Below are 7,008 nucleotides of genomic sequence, written 5' to 3'. Positions count from 1 at the left end.
CAGCGAACATTGGGGTGCGTGCATCCTTTCAAATTCTGGTTTTCTAATATTGAGATCTTTATTGACCTGGTTATATTTGACCTAATCTGATGTAGGTGAAATATTTGTGTCTGTATTCTTCTATCCTTTTCCTTGTGTAACATGAGTATTCTTGATTTGTAAGCTTCTAAATAAACAGAATTGCTATCTTAATAACAATCTGTGAAATACAAAATATTTTCTGTCCAGATCACAACCTCACATTTTCTCTGTTAAGTCATTAAATTATGTGGATAAATTACAAATTATAAATAGGTTATTTTACCCGCTTCTTAAAATGAATGTGCATATTTGGATTAGCATGTCTTATTCTTAGTCTCCTTTTAGTTTTATTTTTTTCTGACTAGCCCCTGCTTTTTTATTTTTATTTAAAAGAATTTTTATTGTGGTATAGTTGATTTACAGTGTTGTGTTAGTTTCAGGTGCACAGCAAAGTGATTCAGTTATACATATATATATTCTTTCACATATATATTCTTTTTCAGATTCTTTTCCATTATAGGTTATTACAAGATATTGAATATAGTTCTCTGGGCTATATAGTATGTCCTTATTGGTTATCTATATCAGGCAGCTGAGCCCCAGCTGGAAAAGTTGGATCCTGCCACACCACGAGGCAGGTACCAAAGAAACCCTCACACAGGGCGAATGGGAACCGCAGCGGGGGTATTCACAAAAACTGCAGACAACTCAGATGGTTACAAGTTGTGATGTATTTATTGAGTGGAGCCGCAGGTTCTAACGTGGATGGCTCTCACAGCATAACTTGAGTAGGAAAAGCCAGTTGTAAGAGGATCCAAATGGCCCGATTCTATTTACGTAAAGGTTAAATCTATGCAAAGCAATCTTATATGTTGCTTTGGGATAAATGCATATATGGTAAAAGAGTAAAGCTATTTATGAGAATACTAAAATAATATAAATTCAGGATAGTGGGGGCCTTTGTAAGGGGACTGAGAAAGGAATAGGACTTTAATTTGGCTGTTGTATTATTCATTCACTTTTTCTGGATACATCTGAAGTAGTACCTCTAAATTACTCCAAACGTGAAAAACAAATGAACCCCGAAGACTGTGAATAATCGTATGTTAGAAATGGAACTCTGATCTTCCCTCAGTGTGCCCTGTGCCTGGGATGGGAGATTGTCACCTGAAGCAAAACCCTTACCCAGCGGGTCCTGCTCGGCCTTGCCTTTGTGGGTCTCTTCTGGGGAGCCAGAGACGTTAAAAGCTGTTTTGCTCCAGATGCTTGAAGAGGTTGAATTTCCTTCAGATCCTGGGATCCTGGTTAAAAGAAAGGCGGGCTGTCTCTCCTGTTGTCAGGGGAGCCCCTCTTGGGTCTGTTTTTATATATTCATAGGATCCTCTCCTGCAGGGCTTTTAAATGGTGAGTAATGGGTTCATGACCCTTGGTGAGAAGAAAGATAACCCCAGCAGGTAATATTATCTTTTCCTTTCATCTGTTAATCTCCCTGCTGCCAGCCAAACACCCCAGAGTGCTGGGTCTCTGTGCTCTCCAGAACCCTGCAATTACACCCTTTGCCACTCGCCCCTCCCCCCGAAGCTGGAAAACCTGATTTTCTTAAGGAGAAAAGAAAAGAAACCTCATCCCGGGAACGGAATTTGGTTTGTATTTCCAGGGAAGCATGGGGTGGTCAGGGATCACTTCCTAACCCTCCTGCATAGCCCCTGGAGCAGGAAATCGGAAGACCTTTGTCTCAGCGTTGGGTGATGGTGCGGGGGAGGCAGCTGCTCCCATCCTGGCCCCCCTGCCCAGACGCCGAGGTGTAGATAGTCTGAGGGGTAGACGGAGTCCGTGGTGTACATGTCATCATTCCAGCCCAGGTCAGCCTGGACTTGTGTCGCACCCTCAAAGTGGGGAGGGGGAAGGATTGCTAGGAATGATAGGAGTTTTCTTTACGGAAACTTTCCGACTCCTACAGAAGTAGAGGGAGTAGCACCCCTCAAGCACCACCCTCCCTCCCCGTGGACCCCACCCCCTCACTGGCTCCAATAATAATAGTCTATTCACACCTCCATTCTCTCCCCTTCTGCTCTTTGAATTCATTTCATTCATACTTAAACATCTTATTATGTGTCTTAAAAAGATAAGGACTCCTTGACGAAGGAACTGCATTCTGCCATTATCACACTTGAAGCAGTGAACAATTGTTTCATAAAATAAAATATGCAATCAGTGTTCGCATTTCACTGTTGATTTCATGATTATTTTATTTTTAATTGTTCAACCAGGATTGAAATAAGGTCTTACACCTTGCAAATGGTAGATTGACTTAAACACATTAAATTAAATCTCACTAATGGAGACAATCACAAGCTGGGCGGGGAGGGGCTTTGGAGGTTTCATGTTGGAATTACATTGTGGTAACTCTGCCCTTCCTTTCTGATCCCAGCCTTGCCCAGGCATCTAGCCCCGTCCTTTAATTCCATCCTATGTCATACTCACCTGGTGCAGCAAGGCAGGCATGGGGTCACACTCTACTTCTGGCCACCGAGAAGCCCCTCCCCTGCCACCCCAAGGGTGGGATGAAGGGATCGTGAAGCACTTTAAGGAGGACAAGTGGTCATCCTGATGTGACAGCCTGTGTTGGGCTTGATGACACAGGAAGTCTGTGGAGGCTGGTTCATTCCTGTGGAGGAGGTCCGCGAGTGGGCCTCCAGAACCAGAGACCACTCCCCCCAAACTTTTGCAGAGGCTGTCTTGTTTGTGTGGGCCATGCTGCTGTTTGGAAACCGGGCTCTCTCCCTGGGTCTGGCTAACAAATGGGAGAGAGCTGGGGTACAGAGGCTCGCGCCTTTCAGTGGGGGAAAGTGGAGGTGGAGAGGGCTGCCAGCTTAATCACCTTGGGTTCTGGACTCCTGAGCTCAAAGCCATGTTAGCTTTCTTGGTAGAAGGCTTAGTGAGCTCTGCCAGGTAACACAGAAAATTCTGAGTTAGGGCAATGAAGTGTTTCCTACATTGTCTCGCCCACCAATTAATCACCTTCTCAGCACAGGAAATCGATGACTTAATTTATGGTTTCAAAAAGTTGGTCCCAAAGGTTCTTTGGACTTAATTTAGTGCATGTTAATATCTCTCCAGATTATATCCTGACATTCATTTAATTTAAAAAAAAAAAAGGACTCAAAAGTTTTGCCAAACTGGAAATGGAAGCATGCTCAGTGAATGCATAGATCAGTCTTGGACGTGCTTGGCAGTCCGAGGGACGCTTTAGCTGCTGCTCAAGCCAGAAATCCAGTAGAGGAATGAGTTTGTTAGATAATTGTCAGATCAGGGAGAAGATTGAGATAAAGCCCTGCAGCATTAATATTCTGACAATGTTAAAAACTGTCAGGAAAACAGTCATGGTGAAAGGAAAATGTAGAATACAGAAGCTGTGTGTACCTAGAAGGCCTGCCTTTTTTATTTTAAAGGTGATCAAGGATAAGTGGATAGTAAGTAATCCTCTTTGTAGGTCAATTAGGTAAATTGCACCTGAGTTCTCCCCCAGTGATTCCTGGAGGGGTGGCTGTCAGTCACACACACATCACTGTGAGGTGGAATCCGAAATGCTAGCGCAAAGGGCCTCGACCGGGGTGTTTCTGCTTGTGTTTATTTGGATTTAGTTGGGCAGAAACTGACATGTGGACAGGTGAGGCAGGCTTTATTGGATGGTGTTGAATGAGGAACGATGGAACTGAATTGAAAAGCACTGACAGAGTGGTGAAAAGAAGGGGAAAAGAAAGGGATTAGGGCTTAAGCACCTCAACTTTCCAGCTCGAGATTCCTCGGGCGACTCTTCCAGTTTCCTTTTGGTTGAGTGGCATGGTGGTTCTAGCTACCAGTGGGCTGGTGAGTGTTTTTTCTCTCTGGTTTTTCCCTCATGTGGCTTTGGCAGTGACCATAACATGCTTCCCAAGACACACATGTACCCTGGCAAGAACCGTGTTGGTGTGAAATCCCCTGAGATTTTACCCCCAGCTGCGACTGGGGTGGCATCTCCTTAGGAGAAGGGACTTTGGCGGGATTTCAGCTCAAGCAAGTGCTTTGCTAAAATTGACCCAGCAACTTCCAGAGGCAAGGGCAGTGCGAGGTAGTTGTGGCTGCCAGAACACAGAGCAAAGGGAGCTTTCCTGTTGGGAGTGAGAGGATTCTAGTCCTCACGTGTCTCATTCTGAGGCCGCTTGTAGGTGAAATCGTATGGAGCAGCAGTGCCCAATAGAATTTCCTGCCATGATGAAAACATGCTACATTCATGGTGTCCAAAATAGTAGCCACCAGCCACGTGGCTATTGAGCACTTGAAATGTGACTAGTGCAGCTAAGGAACTAAGTTTCTAATTGTATTACTTGATTTTAATTAATTTGGATTTAAAGAGCCCCATGTGGCTAGTGGCTTCCATCCTGGATGGTGCTGTGTTGAGATCCAGCTCCCTTTCACCTTTAAACATTTTATATTATCATGCAAAATAGTATAGAAAGTGTGAGTGTACAGTGTGAAGAGTGATAAAATGAGCAGTCGGGTACCTACCACCCAGATTAAGAAACTGAGCTTCATTCTCGGTTCCTAAGAAGTGTTCTGGGTCCCATCGGTTTCCCAGGTAACGATCGTCCTCTTATTCTGTGCTAATTGTAATTTTACCATATAGTAGTGTGTACCCCTGGATTAGTTTGCTAGAGCTGCCATAACAAAGTGCTTGGGAGGCTTAAACAACAAAGATTTATTTCCTTATAGTTCTGGAAGCTGGAAGTCTAAGATCAAGGTGTGGTCAGGGTTGTTTCTCCTGAGGCCTCTCTCCTTGGCTTGCAGACGGCTGTCTTCTCCCTGTGTCCTCACTTGGTCCTCCCTGTGTGTGTGTCTGTGTCCTGATCTCCTCTTGTAGGGACACTAGTCATACTGGATTAGGGCTCGCTTCAACCACCGCATGCAAACTTAATTACTTCTTTGAAGACCCTATCTCCAACTGTAATCACCTTCTCAGGTATTGGAGGTATTGGACTTCAATGTGTGAATTTTAGGGGGGATACGGTTAAGTCCCTAACACCCCCTAAATGGCATATGGCTTAGTTTTGCTTGTTTTTGACATTTATATAAGTAGAGGCATGTTATGGATGCTTTTGCTGCCTGCTTTTTTCACTCAGCATTTTCATTGCCTCTTCATGGTCACTTAGAGACCAACTTACCACTCTCTTGGGGTGTGGTTGCCTTGGTAATGGGCCAGTTCTTTGGGCTGAGGGATCAGTTCTGGGTTCTCTTTCGGGGTTGAACGGGCCAGAACCAAACATTACTTACTGTAGAATCAGTAGGCTTCTGCCCTGGATTGACAAGGAGAGGTGGCTCTGCCCGGAGCCTTGCACCCCCTCTGCCCAACTAGATGGGGACACACTGATGCCCAGCCTAGGAGAGGCTACTGCCCTCCTGGTCCGTTAATAGAACTTTCTTCCCAGCCTCTGCTTTAGAATTTTAGTCTCTCTTTTTAAAATTTTTATTGGAGTATAGTTGATTTACAGTTTTGTGTTAGTCTCTGCTGTACAGCAAAGTGAATCAGTTATACATATATAAATATATATTCCAATCTTTTTTAGATTCTTTTCCCATATAGGCCATTACAGAATATTGAGTAGAGTTTCTGTGCTATATAGTAGGTCCTTATTAGTTATCTATTTTATATATACTAGTGTGTATATGTCAATCCCAATCTCCCAATTTATCACACCCTCCTCCTTACCCGCTGGTAACCATAAATTTGTTTTCTACATCTGTGACTCTATTTCTGTTTTGTAAATAGGTTCATTTGTAACCTTTTTTTTGGATTCCACATACAAGCGATATCATATGATATGTGTCTTTCTCCGGCTGACTTACTTCACTCAGTATGACAGTGATCTCTTAACACCTCTCCCCAGCATCCCCCCGCCCCTCCCCCCTTTTCATCCTCTATTCACCCCGCAAAGCTCCTTGTCCTCTAGGGACTTTCCCTAGAAGCCCTTTTTCTTTGCAATATTCCCACATGGCCTTGTTTTTGCTCTTTGATAATGGCCTTGGCTGACAAGGCTTAACAACCCAGTGGTGCTCACCTGCCTCCTAAATTTTTCACCTATAAAATGGGTGCATGTATGTCAAAATTTGGAAGGAAAGTAGTATAAAGAAGAAAACAAATTATTTGTAATTACGCCACTGGAGATAATGCACTCTTAAAAATTTTGGAGTATTTACTTCCATTTTCACACATTTGTAATGTGTGAATGTGCTTTCATTACATAACAATTTTCATTTCATTACATAAACATTTCTTCTTGCCTATTTAGTCTTTTTATAACCACCACTTTTAATGGTTGCATATTATCTAATCAAGTATGATATTCCTATCAAGCACTCCAATGTGTTTATTGTGGGATCTTCCCAGACTGGGGCACGAACCCGTGTCCCCTGCATCGGCAGGCGGACTCTCAACCACTGTGCCCCCAGGGAAGCCCGTGTAGAGTTTTCTGATTTTTCCAAATTATATGTATGAAGTTCAGAGCTTACTGGAAAGTTGCAGGTACAGTACACAGAACATTTTTCCCCTGAACCATTTGAAAGTAAGTGGCTGACAGGATGCATCATCACCCCAAATACCTTAGTGTGTATTTCCTACAAACAAGGACGTTCTTGTATGTAATCCTAATTTTACCACCATCAACATCAAGAAATTAGTATTGATAACATAATTACCATCAGATCCCATCCAGGGCACTTTCACTGGCGGTCCCAGGGATGTCCTTTGCACAGAAGAATCCAATTCAGGATCACATGCTGCATTTGGTCTCTTCCAGTCTGGGACATTCCTCAGCCTGTTCTTGATCTTTGCAATCTTGACACCTGTGAACGGAACAGCCCACTTTTGTAGAAAGTCCCACAGTTTGGGTTTATCAGGGTTTGTGTGTTCGGCAGGACTAATGTAGACGTGATGTTATGTATATCTTTCTC

The sequence above is a fragment of the Neophocaena asiaeorientalis genome, unplaced genomic scaffold (assembly GCF_003031525.2).
Source record: "Neophocaena asiaeorientalis asiaeorientalis breed wild unplaced genomic scaffold, Neophocaena_asiaeorientalis_V1.1 scaffold160, whole genome shotgun sequence".
Taxonomy (NCBI): Eukaryota; Metazoa; Chordata; class Mammalia; order Artiodactyla; family Phocoenidae; genus Neophocaena; species Neophocaena asiaeorientalis.
The sequence above is the reverse complement of the archived record's forward strand: the minus strand, read 5'-3'. Positions refer to the sequence as shown.